General features: G+C 31.8%; 1 pseudogene; it reads left to right on the top strand.

Moving 5' to 3' along the window:
- Positions 1–6,758: 6,758 nt before the first annotated feature.
- LOC143532986 (uncharacterized) lies at positions 6,759–7,853 on the top strand (annotated as a pseudogene).
- The last annotated feature ends 8,039 nt before the right edge of the window (positions 7,854–15,892 follow it).

The following is a 15,892-nucleotide window of genomic DNA, read 5'->3' as shown; positions in this document are numbered from 1 at the left end:
GACCTGTTTAAGACATATTTAAATTCATGTCCTAACAGGTTAATGACCTGTTAACATGTTAGTAACCTGTGTAGATTTTTGTTTAGATTTCAAATGAGAATCCCTTTGAGTTTTAAGAACTCGAAAGAACTCAATGTAACGATTTTTTTTTACACATGCGTAATATATGTAGATTACATACACATAAAAAAAATACATAATTTTTTACGCATCGAGTCGACTTTTTACACATGTGTAACGGACGTAAAAGTTAGTGTAACCACTTTCAACTTTATTCTCTCTCCTACTTTGACTTTTTTGCCAGATTTAATCTCAACCACATATTCCAATCCATTTAATTAAATGTGTAGCCTAGAATGGAGTTCTTAAGTTCTTACAACTCAACATGGTTTTCAAAATATTCCTCCCCTATATATATATATATATGGGAGATTTCATTCAAGAACCCTTTTAAGTTGTAAGAACTTTGAGAAACAAATACTTGGTTCTCATTGCACCACATCATTTTCTAATTTAATATACATAAGGGTATAATAGTATTTTTCCTAAACTCCATCTTTTTTAAATTCTTCTAATCTCTTTCCAATCATTTAACTTTTATTAATGGGTCATTAGAATTTTAATATTAATGTATTTTAATTATCATTAAATATTAATGTATTAATCACTATTAAAGATTTAATAGAAAGATAACTCACATCCATGTCATGACAAACCATAGATTAAATTCATAACAAAATTATAAATTAAAGGTAAAATCCATAACCAAATTTTCTAGTCTCGGAATCATGGATTTGCACTTAGCTACAATGACATGAAGATACTTTGCAATTGGCTATGATGGCATGGAGTTAACTTATACATTCTTTTTTTTTTAATAAAAAATTATTAGTTATAATAGCTTTTTATATAAAATAATTAAGGTTTGTTATAAAGTAATTAACTTATACCATTTTAATTTTGTAATGTCATATATTTTAAATTATGGTTTTTACTTACGCATAAACATTATATTTATACAAACAATGATATTTAATGTAATACGTGAAATTTGTGTACCTTATATAATATATGCAATTTGTGTTGTGTAATTTATGTATCTTTTGTAGCATAAGTAATTGGTAATTTATAAAATTTTGTGTTTATCTTGACTAGGTAGTTAATGTAATTTGGGTAATTTGTGTAACTAATTTAGATATAATTCGGTTATCTATGTAATACGTGTATAATATGTAACTTGTATAATATGTGTTATTTGTTATTTCATTTATGCATTTGTATATTGTATGCAATTTGTATAATTTGAGTAATTTATGTACTTTATGTAATATGTGTATTTTGTGTTGTGTAGTTTATGTACATTGTGTAGTGTATATAATAGGTAGTTTATGCAATTTTATTTATTTTTTGGTTGAGTAATTAATGTAATTTTGATAATTTGTGTAATTAGTGTATATGTAATTTGGGTAATTTATGTCATTTGTGTATTGTGTAGTATTTTGGGTAATTTATGTAGTTTGGGTAAGTTATGTTTTTCTGTATGTAATTTCCTACACGTGTATAAAGATAAAAAAAAAGGAAAAAAAATGGATCGTCTAGAATATTTCAAAACGAGTTAAAAAATAAAGAGAAAAGTAAGTAAGCAAGGTGTTGATTTGAATGGATCGGTTAAAATGAAAAAGAAAGCATTAGTAAAAGAGTTTTTTTTATGTATATATATATATATATATATATATATATATTTTTAATAGCTCCTAGGTATTTTTGTTTAAGAAAAATAAATATGTTGTTTTAAATTTGACTTTATTTAATATATATTTTACATTTGATTAATTTAATTAAAAAAATCACTTTATTTTTATAAAAAACAAATTTGGTTAAAAAACAATAATTAAATTTAAAAAAACTAAGCAAGAGATTATAAATTGATATTTTGTCTTCTTTTGTGTTTGCATTTTACTTTAATACCCTTTTCTCATTTAATAATATTGATTATCTCTCTTTATTTAATTTTTTATTATGTTTTAATTAACAACCACAAATACCACACACAATTAATTAAACATGTGGTTCATATTGAGTACTCAAAGTACTTACAACATAAGGAAGTTCTCATGTAACATCCGTATTTTTTAGAATAATAAATAAAAGGAAATTTATTATTACGTATGTGTCGTTAATTTGATTGTGTGTAGATTTTGGATAATAATTGAATGTGAAGGTGTGAGAGGGTTGTGGGGCCCATAGCCCCTTATATATAACCCAACCCCTCCACCCTTTCACCATTTCCTCTCTTTCACAACACACAACCTCGAGCACGCACACACACGTTCTCTCTAGCACCCGAATCCAATCCCGAGCTAAAAGAAGGAAGAACCTCGTGTGTGAACGCCATCAAGCAATAAGAATTACCACCAATTCCTCGGGTTAGCCCAGATCGAACCAAACCCAGGTGAGTTCTAGCCCCCTTTATCTGTTATGTTTCGGGGCTGTGTGCATACTCCTATGTGATAGATAATACACTTACTTGATTGGCAAGTGTATGATATGTGTATGGTTGTGTATTGAATGTATTATTACATAATAATTGTATGAACGAGTATTGATGTATTTATAACTAGAAGACATGTAAAGTATGCACGTATGATAAATGTATGGTTATTCGAGACAGAAGGGACTAGACCCTCATAATATCTGAGATGATAGGGACCAGACTCTCATAATATCTTAGATGATAGGGACCAGACCCTCATAATATCTAAGATGATAGGGACCAGACCCTTACAATATCTGAGATGTTATGGACCAGACCCTTACAATATCTGAGATGTTAGGGACCAGACCCTTATAATATCTGTGATGTATATGATAGAATAGCTTATGGTATACCACAGGGTTATGAAAGAAAGTATGTAAGTATGTATGCATGTATATAAAGTATGTATGAAAAGAGGTAATAACAGGTAAGGTATGGATACGTATCTTCGGACACGTATGAGTAAGGATATGAATGTAATATATGTTAATTGATTAACTAGAATTCACTCAGCGTAGCTGACTTTTAGTATGCATGCAGGCAAATAGCTTGAGGCAGCTGGCTTGAGGATGGACACATGGCATGAACTGAAGAGACTGGCATCCACGATGAAGTGTCATGACTGTTTTAATTAATGTTTATGAAAAGACAATTTGTATGTTAAGACAAAAAAAAATTTTGTAATGTGATTTTTGAAATTTTAAATTATTTCGCGAAATTTTAATTAACTCTGATATTTAGAACTGTGTTTATGAGTAAATCCAACACCAAAGTAGGGCTTCCGGGAACGGAACCTTACATCTCAAATTATCCATCCCATATATATATATATATACAGACGCGCCTAAAGTCTTAAATCTAAAGTCATACTTACAAAAGATGTTTCATTAATGCCTGCTAGAACTCGATATTATGTTTTTTTATGGATGTTATGCTTTGCTTATATGGTTTTTTGTTTCAAGTATGTTATGGATTTGTCGTCTGTTGTTTCAAGTATGTTATGGATTTTTGGTTTTTTGTTTCAAATATATTATGGATTATTTATTAATTAAGACTTTTATGCTCATTTTGAATATCATTACACATGTATTATTCATCGTGTTTTAATCAGGCCCCTTAACAGGTGTTAACAGGTTAACCTGTTACTAAACAGGTTCGTGTTTGGAAAAAATGACACGATTAGTTATCGTGTCGTGTTCGTGTTTAGCACAACAGGTCATCATGTCGTGTCCGACATGTTATGAGAACCCTATGCACGAGTTGCCTTATAATGTCCTTAGAATTGGTGGGCCAGGCTAAGCCCAAGTGAAGTATGATCCAAATACAGTGTTTTAAGATGTGAAATAAGAAACCTTCCTATATGTCGCGTTGTTGTCGTGTATATGAGAACTTACATCTTGCATTACACATCTACTTCTACAGCACACATAGCCTTAACTGTCTTTTTTTTACAAGCAGCGATCAGTGTATTTACTATTTGGTTTATACTATGAGTTCTATTGTTTCTATTTTAGTTAAAGGTAAAACAATTAAAGTAGGTAAGTTTGACAAACTGACCAAGATAGTTAATTGGTTTGAGTTCCAAGAGATAATAAAGAATGACGCTTGGATTCATCTATCAAAAAATTATTCATGCCTGTTCCCAAAATATACAAAAAACTAACCAATCTTTTTAAAATACACTAATTTAATAACTGAAACTTATTCAAACTGGAGTATGTGTATATAATATATATAAATAAAAGAGTTAATTGCAATTTTGGTCTATGTGATGAAACCTAAAACACATGTTTCAATCACGTACTGGCATTTTCGTAGATACGGGCCATGTGATGGTCCTTTTTTTTTGCAATTTGGGTTACTAAACAGCCCCTAAGTCTTATTTAGGCGTGAAAAGACGACTTTACCCTTCGATTTAACGGTCAATCAAATGTTTAACTGGACGGAAAACCCAATTTGCAAAAAAAAAAAGACCACCACGGGGCCCATATTTGCGAAAATGCCACTACGGGGTTGAGACATGCGTTTTAGGTTTCATCACAGAGACCATAATCGCCATTAACTCTAAATAAAAAATACATGTATTTATGAAAAAACAAAGTTTTATTTTTTGATTATAATAAACGTGTTGATACGGTTCTAAACCCTAAGGTTCGAAATCAATTGGAAAACCGAATTCGAAATTCGAATTTAGTTTGGCTTGAATAATGAAAGTGCCTAGACTAAAGTAAATGTCATGATTATTTTGGGTGTATATGTAAATACAAAATTCAACAGCTTATCATTGATATCAGTACACGTACATTAAGCTCGGCAAATTTATCAAAACTATAATTAAACTTCATTATATATGAAAAAAAAAAGATGAGAATACACCAAAAGTGCGATATTAATCATATTATATTTAGTGGCGAAGCTTGGAATAATACAGGGGGCCGGACTCAAATGTATACAAATTTCACAAACGAAGGGGCCCGCGCTCAAATTCGGCTAAAAAACGGTTAAATTTACACTACGTATAAAAAATTTCAGCCGAAAATGGTTAAATTTTACACTATGTATAAAAAATTTTGGCCGAAAACAGCTAAATGTACACTACGTATAAAAAACTTTGGACGAATACGGGTAAATTTACACTATTGCGTAAAAAAACAGGGGGGCCGGGGCCACCCTTGGGCCCTAAGCAACCTTCGTAATTGATTATATTGATCTCAAACTTATTTTTGTAAATAATTAGAAAACAAGAAGAGGAGTCTTGTGGGTTCAAGTCTTGTTTTGTGAAAAATGTTATGCGCGAGCCAGGCAGTCAGGTTTACCGGCGTTGTCTGTGATCGCAGACGTTGGTGGGCGTTTGCCAATGAGTGTGCCCGTGTGGTTTGGTTTTCTTGGTCGTTCAAAAGAAAAGTGAAAAGAGGAGTCCTGTACTTGCTCAATTGGTGGCTGCTCCCAGATTGGAATCGACTCTCCGATGCAAATCCTAACCTTCAGCACCATTATTTATAATTAAAGATCGTAGACTGTTTTTTTATTACTTTATTTATAAAAAAATATCTTTTTGAGTGGAGTGCAGTTACCTTACTAACGAAGTATGAGGTATGCACTACTGTTCCATGAAACGTAAGCCTAACAAAAGTTAATATTTATTTTTGTTTTGTTTATAGTGGCTGGGTCGGGGACAGCGTTGTAGAAAGGACACACAGAAACACATTACAATTTACATAAACCTAACCCATGGAGTCGAATCAGATTTTGCATCTTCCAGTTGTGTAGTTTGGTCCATGGAGGCTGCTACGCCTAGCCGCCACTTTTTTTCTCCTCTTCAGCTTATCAACTAAGAAACACACAAGAATTTTACCATGCAATAATTATTCACCACTTTTACATCTGCAAAACTATATAACCATCAACATATATAGGTAAAATTTATTTAAGTATTAACTTTGTATTAATCATGAAAATCATAAATATGTTATTGGATGTGATGTACCGTTGTATTTCTTCTTTCTTTTACATCTAAAATATTTTTTTAATTATCTACGTCAATATATATAATTCTTTTGTGTATCAATTGTATATTTATTTTCTATCTATTGTATATTCATTAATTATTGTATATCAGCTTTTCACGCATCTACTTATTTTTTAATGCATTCTATATTTTCTAAATAGTGGATCGGACTATATAGGGAAATAAACGAATTGATTTATAATGATTAATATATGAACAAAATTTGTTTTACTATGCATCTTCATACCGCTTATCTACAAGCCTTTTTAATATTTATAAACATAAATTAATAGATACTTAAAATTATACTTGTATTAAACTTGACAACTACCCGGTTAAGTATGAACCAAACCAGTCGCGCATGGGAAGCATATTGTTTCTAGCTGTACTATTCTAGTTCTAGTTAGAATTAAAAGGTGTCTGAGATAATATTAAAAGATGCTTGCACAGTAGGTTAAGGTTATCCAAGACACATGTCACATGACAATGACACGACCCAAGACAAACTTAATGCACCAATCTTGTTACCCATGTTTCTTAACTATCTAACAATCTCTTCATTGACCAACAGTGTATATATATAACAAACACCACCGCCTCTTTCCACCATTTACCATCACCAACCGTCATTATCAACCTCTCTCTTCTTACTCTCTCTCTTCACCTTAGGGCTTGGGTTTTATCGCCACCTCTGTCGCTTTCTTTAAAGCAAAAATGGACACAAACAATGATTCCCATCTTCCCACCACCCCGGATCCTCTTCCACCACCAGCCACCACCACCGAAAGCCCGCCGGTGAACGTTAATAAAAAGTGTAAAGGCAAAGGAGGACCGGATAATAATAAGTTTTAAGTATAGAGGTGTTAGGCAACGGAGTTGGGGGAAATGGGTGGCGGAGATTCGTGAGCCGCGCAAACTTAGCCGCAGATGGCTGGGTACATTTGCCTCGGCTGAAGACGCGCTCGAGCCGCGTTGGTTCTTTATGGTTCTAGGGCTCAACTGAACCTCCAGAACCCATGCGGTGAGGGCGGTGATAATATTAAAAATAATAATAAAACTGGCCTCACCGCATCTACTTCTGATGGAAGTGGTAGTTCTTCATCGGCGTCTGTTGCGCCGACTTTCCGGCCGATACTTCCTCGGCCGGCTGCTTTTAACCTGACGCTCTCAACTTCTCAAACGGTGCCCATTAATTATATGCCTTACCAGTTTTATAACACTACCGTACAACGCGGTACGGATGCTGATGGTAATATAGTACAATACCCTTTACAGGTTGTACAACCACATCCGTACTTGCCCTACATGGATAAAGACAGTTGTACTACAAATCCTAGTACTACCTCGTATTATCCGAACACAATCCCTAACCCTAGAAATAGTATTTGTCAACGGGAACAATTTCAACCGCAGCTAATGCATGAAGAGATTAATTCTTTGGTGGGTTCGGTGGGATCAAGCATTTCAGTTGTGTCTAACTCGACGGAGAAGATGGCGGTCGGAGATTCGGTGTCAGATCCCACTGTGGTGGTTGGCGGCGGACCTTCTTCGCCTTCTTTTTGGTCGTTGGCGAATGACGACGACGAGTACCCGCCTCCTAGTATATGGGATTATGATGACCCTTCATTTGATTTTTGATTAAGGTTTCGTTTTTAAGGTGAACGATACTCATTTGTTTGGTACTGTTATCGTGTGCTCGATACTTATTTGGTTAGCAGAGTGATTGTTATTCGATTCGAGTTTGAAGAAACTAAGTTAATTCAAGACGAAGAAGAGCTATATATAGTGTGTTTTAATTTCATTGTTTCAGTTTGGAAACTGCTGGTTTGATATCATGAGCCAATATTTGTGATGATCAAGAGTTAGGGTTCTTGACAGTGAAGATTTCATGTATTCGTCTCATTGTTTGGAAAGAGTGTGTGGACTTTGTTTTTACCAAGTGAACAAAATTATTTATATTTCCAAGTACTTGATTTTAATTAGTTACAGAAGTTAATTAAATAATTATATTATGTCTCTTGGTTTAATTATCTTACCCCCCCCCCCCCCACCCACCCCACCACCACGAGTTGTCAGTCTCTTCTTGGAATGAGTTGACGCCATCCTTGAACGCCAAACTAACGGTGGACGGTTGAAATCTTGTCTAAGATACGAACATACCTAACCTACGAAAAGGCACGCTATTGAGCCCGAATTGTCATTGCCGTTCGACAAAAAGGTTAACGTCTAGTATGCCTTCCGTTTCAATTGTTTGAATATGTGAGTTTTGAACTTTTAATCAAGTGTTGATAGGTGTTTGCATTCCAGACTCTAGTTTGGAGGCGATATGGTTGCATTTTTGATGAATATGTTGGTTGATGCATCGAGGTGATACCATAGCATTCCTGCTAGCTACAATTTCAAAAAGTGGAAAACCAAACCGGTTGTGTTGGTATTTGTATAGGTCGGACGAGCCAAGATGGTCCGATGTGAAGGTTTGAACTATTTACTTGTATAATTATGTTTAAACAAGATTATCTCAAATTGATTAATTTCTTGAATTAGGTTTAGACATGAGTTTTGTCGTTTCAAACGATATTTGAACTCTTCACGATATGTTAAGAGTATTAACATCCCACACTTATATATTTTCTTTTGAACGGCCAACGAATATTTCAAATGATCTACTAACTAAATTCACAACATCAGAATACACTTTTCAATCCGAGGAATATCCTCACCTAAGGCCAACGCACGTGAACACTCGGCCGAAGGCATGATAGTACGATGAGACTGTTCAGTTTAAGGATCCAATTAATGAACACTACCTACTCGTCTAGTCTCTCACACTCTATATGACCCTTTATTTCTAAAATATAAAGAAAAATATAGTTTTTCACTTCTTTAGTTTCCACATCTTATTTTTCTAAAATAAATATATGCGAATGGAGGTCTTGTGAAATCGTCTTCCAACTCGGTCAAATTTAGAGGCTAAGGGATTGATATACCGTCTACTTTATTTCCCTTGTGTAATTTGATGATTCGGATCTGTTCTTCATGTTTTTGGTGATTGTTGTTTGGTAATAAGATTTGGGATATGATGGAAAGAACGGGGGTTGTGTGAAAATGTCTATTTTAAGATTACATTTTAATTTAATGAATTGGCTTGATAATTCTTTATTAATTTCGGCTAAGAAAGAGGTTTGGGGGGGGGGGGGGGGTATTTTTGTTGCTTGTTGAGATGTATAGAAGCTTCGAAATGATAGCTTTTTTGACGAGTCGGCCTCAAAATTCATGTTTGATTGATGACATTATGTATTTATTTAATTTATGGTTTTTGAGGAAAAAAACAATATATAAGTGAAAAGTAACTTGGACTTAGTGGTTGCAATCTTTTATTCATGTAATTGTTTTGTTCTTGTCTGTGTAGCGTCCTGCTAGTTGGTACTTAATAATATAATATTTTGTGAGGTCTAATAAAACACAAAAGGCATACTTTTGTATTAAAAATAGCATGTGAAGTGATACAACAGTATTATATGTCGCAACCCCGTGAAAATAGATTAAAAGTTAAAGATTACTTCTTTCACTATATAAAAAAAAAAAAGAAAAAAAAACAAAATTAGGTCTCTTTTTTTTTAAACGGCAGGTCTATGTTAACTTAATACAATCATTTACCCCATTAATTTGATACATTTAATTGTGAAAAAAAAAGAACATTAGAATCAATTTCAACACAACTTTTTTTTTATCTAACTTTATCAATTGATCAAGTTTCAAAAATTCTATTTTTCAATTTAATTTTTGATATTAATTATCTTTCTTGATTTATATAATTCATAATTCATTATCTGTTAAGGTACGTTGAAAATATACATCACTTCAAATGCTAGCTTTTAATTAATAAAACAATAAAACACATGAATGTAAATCCTAAGAATTAATAAACTTTCCTCTATTTTTTTCTTTACCTTTTGCTCTCCTTATTATTAATTACTTCATAAGCAACGAAGAATATTGAGATATGTAGAGCGAGAGAGGGGGGGGGGGGGGGTTGGGTACGTTAATGTTTTGTGAGATAGGACTAGGCAGGGCTGTCTCACACCTTATACAGGGCTCGACCGTTGTCTAGGTCTGTAGAGCATGGTCTCTGTAAGAGCCCAAAATATTTTAAAAGAAATTAAATAAATAAATAAATTAGTTTACCTTAATTAGTACTTAGTTGTATTGAAAATGATTGAAAAGAAACCAACATGTACATGACCAAAAATTTTTTGAACAAGTCTATTAAACATGAAACAATCTAATAAAGTCTGGACCTAGTAATGAAGTATTACAATTATCGTTGATCTTTTGGGAATATTTTATATAAGGGTCATTTTAGTAGGGATGAGCGTTTATGGGTTCGGTGTCGATTTGGTACCATCGAATCGATACCAAGTTTTTAGTATTTAGTACTGGTACGGTACCGTTATTTTCCGAATCTTGCACAAAATACGGTATCGTACCGATATCGAACCGATACTGGTACCAAATATTTCGGGATCAATACCAGTGAGGTATTGGTACCAGTACCATCCCGAGCTCGTCCCTACATTTTAGTACTCGTCTTGAACAGTCGGAGACGTCTCAGAGACCATGACTAGAAGAAATTAAAGAACGAACGTTCTCATAGTGGGAAGTTATCTTTATTTGTATAAGTGAATTGGGCTAATCTTAATAGACCGAGTTGGATTAAACCAGGCCCTGCTAGATCGGGCCCTATACAAGGATACTCTAGTCTCTAAGCCAGGGTAGGCCCAGAATAAATATCGATTGTGTAATGTGTATCTTTTGTAGATGCTATAATCTTCCTATCTACTGCTTCTAATTGTTTCTCTAATTAAAACTTTAAATAAAAATATAAATCCTATGTTATTTTTGTTTATTGATAAAATAGTATTTCTCAATATAGTATGATCTTTTTTATTATGTTTGGACCAAGTGTTTTATTACACTTATACCATGAACTCAGTAGCATTATATTATCTTTTAGCATGTATCTTATGGGAGATTAAGACTTTTAAGTTTGAAAGGAAAAAAAAATTAAAAGACATGTCTTAGAACATTTATCAGAAATTTAACTCTTGTTCGTAGATTGGTTTTATTTCGATTTATATCTTGCTTGTTTGTAGATTAATGTGCGTTTATACTTTAGAGACTTTGGTTGTCTAATCTAATCTCAATTGCTTAAAATGTAATTAGATTTAGCAATACCCAACAACTTCACGAGTTTGTGTAAAACATTGATAAAAAGAAAATGTTTTAAGAAATAGCTATGATAAAGAAGACCGCGTTAACATCTCTTAGAAATGATCATAAGATAAGTGGCATTTTACTTTTTTTGAAATTAGCTTCTTCATTTAGGGGCTATTAATGCAACCTAAAAGGTTAGGTATTAATCTGCAAGTTGATGAATATTTGTGGCCAAATAGGACCATAGGTGGTTAAAATAAATTTTGGACCAGAAATAAATATAGGTTCATGGTGTTTATAAATAAAGTTGCCCTCTTTTTGGAAAATATAATTCAAGCTTGTTTTATAAACTTAGAACTTTGATGCACGCTAGCTAGAAGTAGAAACTACATTAGTGGAACATAGGCAGGAAACTAAAAGGAAATTTAGAAGTTTGTATCACAATGATATCGACACGATAGGTTGGTAAACGCTATAAGATTAATATTTATATAACTAGTGTTTTCACCCGGCGCGTTGCGCCGGGGCAGGTTAGTAAAACACGTGCAATGGTAAATCTCAAGCATCCGATCGGTTTCAGTTACGTTTGTTATAGTACCAGAACTAAAACATAACGGATGCGAAAACCGGGGTGTTTGTAAAACCCAAGCATAGTAGGTCCCGGGCATTGCAATGATGAGTTGATGAAAATAAATGTTTAATTATCAAATTAAAAAAAACTTACATTCGTTACAATACTGGAACTAAAACAAAAAGGATAAACATAAACAAACTATAAAATTTGAGGTGAATTAATGGGTGGTGTGGTTCGGTAAAACTTGGATGTTAGGAAGCCCAAGCATTGTCGGTCTCGGGTGTTGAAGTGGTTAATCTACGCAAATTCGGTCGGTTTCCGTCATGTTTGTTATGGTATCGAACTAAAACAAAATTATACATATAATATAAAAATTGAGGGACCAGCGGGGTGTCATCCATAGTGGGTGTTAAGAATAACCAAAAACAGAAAAAAAAATCGAAAACCGAATCATATTCGTAATCGAAAAAACCGAATTCTGAATTCGATTTACGATTTGATTTCCGTTTATGTTTTTTCCTTTTAAGTGATTAGTTCTATTTATTCGGTTAACCGAATTACTCAATTAAAATATGAACTATATTAATTATTTTGGATATGGCCAAATATTTTTTTAGTCCATATTTTGATTTTTCTTTTTTGGATGTTTTAGGATGGTTATTTTATAGTTGAGTAGTTGTATGTTTAAAACTATTTAATGGTTCGTTGGCTTGTATGTTTTATTATTGTCTTTAACTTTGGTTTTTAGGATGTATACGTTGGGTTTGTATGAATATTTTGATGTAGTACGGAACCCAAGCGGTTTTCCGAATCCGGAACACAAACAAAATAAATTGTTATTATGGATGAATACAATTTAAATCGATTTGTTCGATTTTAACCGAAACTGAACCGAATTGAATCGGATCGATTACGGTTCTGTTAGCCTTATTCTGAATTCGGTTAGGTTCAATTTTCAATTAGGGGGGAAAATCAACCGAACAAATCAAATAAATCAATAACCGAACCGATGAACCCCCCTATCGTCGGTCAGTAAAACTCAGGCGTTGTCAGTCCCGCGTTGAGGCGGCGAGTCTATGTGAATTCGGCCGGTTTCTGTCATATTCGTTACGATAGCAGAACTAAACAACAACAAAAAATTAGCATTCGGTTAGTTTCCATTATGTTCTAAATGGTAGTTGAACTAAAACAAAAATTAGAGACTAATTTGGTGCCGCCAAATGACCCAATAGGGTACTTGTGGCACCAAACTTTCTATTTATTATATAGTAATAATTAGAATTAGGTTCAAATAAGAAGTTTAGTTTTTATGGGAATGATATGAAGAATTCTAGTGGTTAGTAGGTTAAAAAAAAAGAATCATGAGTGTATTCAAAATTAACATGTACAATAAACTTTTATGTAAGTACCTCATCTTTAAAATAGAAAAATTTGTTGATTTTTCTTTAATATTTGCCCTATATTTAACTACCTCATATTTAAAAAAATATATTATAAATACTACAAGCGCATGAAAATAAAATTACACTAACAATAAGAATGCATAAGTAACTAAATATCATGTATTATTAATCAACACTGTGAAACACCTTAAATAATGCATTTGTTAAAAGAAGATATTATTAAGATCTGCTTGAAATTGAAAAAATAAATAAATAAATAACTATTTAGTATACATCAAAACAACAAAGAGTACTACAACACAATATCGTACGGTATTTGTCTAAGGTGTATGTTTGAGAAGGTAAAAATGTATAAAATACTTATACTAGTTAATCATGTTTAACTAGGGATGAGATTGATATCGTACTCGTACCTATAGCCTAAAGTACCTGTACCTAAAATCAGTAAATCTAGGTATCCGTACCCAATTTTATGGTGCGGGTACGGTACTCGCTTCGCTACCACTTTATTCTTTTTCTAAAAAAATCTTCAACCGACAAACAATTATCTATAATACCACAACCAAAATCGTAATAACACAACTAAAACATAATACTAAAACTAAAAATGAAATAAACCATAATATAAAATCCATTCATAATTAAGTAATGAATTTTAGAACATACAAAGTCTCCCAAAATTTTTTTTATCAAAATGTTTAACACAAAATTAACTTATGCAAAGAGAGTTAACGTTCGTTTAATCTTCGCTAGTCATTTTTTCATTTTCCCTTTTCATTTTTTTTATTGCTTCCTCAAATTCTATAGAAAAACAAGAGATAAAGTTAATACATGTTATTTAATGATATACACGATTTCACATACATGAAATAAAAATATATGAATACACAATATATGCATATACCCGTATAGATCGAGAAGGAACAAATTCAACTGATATATATTAGGTTTTGAAAATCCCGCTTGAAAGTTAAGTCATGAGTGTTGGAAACCTAATAAATTCCCCAACAAATTCTAAACGAGTACCAGTATCCATAATATCCATACTTGTAACCGAAAGTACCCGCACCTAAATTTAGTAAATTTGAATACCCGTACCCAATAGACACGTACGGGTAGAGATATGGGTACCGTTACGGGTACTGAATGGGTATTCGGGAAAAAAAATCTCATCCCTATGTTCAACGTGTATATTATTATTTTCCATTTTTTTTCGTTTTTGAAAGTTATTATTTGGTTTTCTATTGAAGGAAACAAAGTTGTGTTTTAAAAAGAAACCGTTAAAATTCTTGCATTCAACTACATCTCCTCATATAATTGAACCCGATTATGACTTGATGATACTTGAGCTTATAAAAGTAGATTACTAGATATAACATACATAGTATCTGCACCACTAACACGTTTTACAATACGTAATAAAGCCTAAAAGCATAACTTAAGAAAAGATGTGAAACATAATGAGAAAATTAAAATTTTGAATAATTTTATGTGTTGAATATCAGGTGAAGAATATGCATTTTATGTTGTATTGTGGTTTTAGCTGATCTCATTAATAAGCAAAATATTATTGGGGTCTTGTGAGTTCAATACTAGATTCTCACATGGTTAGGTTAAACGTACATTTCTCTTTTACTTGTCATACTCCCTCCCCTATACTTTCACTTCATTTAACAATTTTATTTGACATAATACCCCTTCTAACATTTTTAATATTAAATAAAAATATATAAATATTTATTTTTATTTAAAAATAAAATTTTTTTTAAAGCTAAATAAAAAAATTAATTATAAGAAAACTTAAAAATACTTTTTTTTAATTTAAAAATCATTTTAATTATATTTTTCTAGCTAGTTTCTCCATTTTTTATAAATTATATTTAAAGAATAATGATATAATATCTTTATAAAAATGATACAAAATGTATTGTGTATTTTTTATTATCATATGTCTTCCACACATAAACAAAAAATCAAAACAAGTTGAATTTTTCAAACTAATGATAATAAAATGGCAAAAAGTAGAACATAAATGTTTAAATTGTCTTCATGTGAAAGTTAAAGAAAGGGGTATGTTTAGTAAAAGTAGAGGGAAGATGATATGTTTAGCAACACCCTTCTCATAGTATAAAAGATAGTTTAGAAAGAAAAAAACAAATTTTATAAGTGACTATACGAAAAAACTTATATCAATCAAAAAACAATACAATATGTATGGGTAGGGTATATAAGTTATGCTAATATATAACAAAACATACTAATTAGATTTTAATACTTTATACTTAAGCTTATTTACTGATAATATTTCATACTGATAATATATAATCGGTTGCATTCTAATTTCACTTTTATTATAAATATGAATCTCACTCTAACAAAAAAAAAGGGTTTCATCTATTCTTAACTTTCATTTAGGTATTTCAAAACAATTTACAACATTTTAATTGAAAATTTTACTAGAAAACGGGGTTACTTTTTCGTTAGAGTAAGATTTCTTTTAACAACGATAGTGAAAGTCATATAATAAGTATGAATAATTAACGATCAGTTGTTCATGACGTACTAATTTATTCGTCAACAAATCATAACGTAAAGTTTTAATTAAAAACCCTTCTTATTTTTTTGACGAAACACAAACGACCTCTGATTTATCATAT

This window comes from Bidens hawaiensis, unplaced genomic scaffold (genome assembly GCF_021521415.1).
Source record: "Bidens hawaiensis isolate Kalapana, Puna unplaced genomic scaffold, B.hawaiensis_p1.1 tig00009577_1, whole genome shotgun sequence".
Classification (NCBI taxonomy): Eukaryota; Viridiplantae; Streptophyta; class Magnoliopsida; order Asterales; family Asteraceae; genus Bidens; species Bidens hawaiensis.
This window is presented reverse-complemented; position numbering and strand designations above follow the sequence as displayed.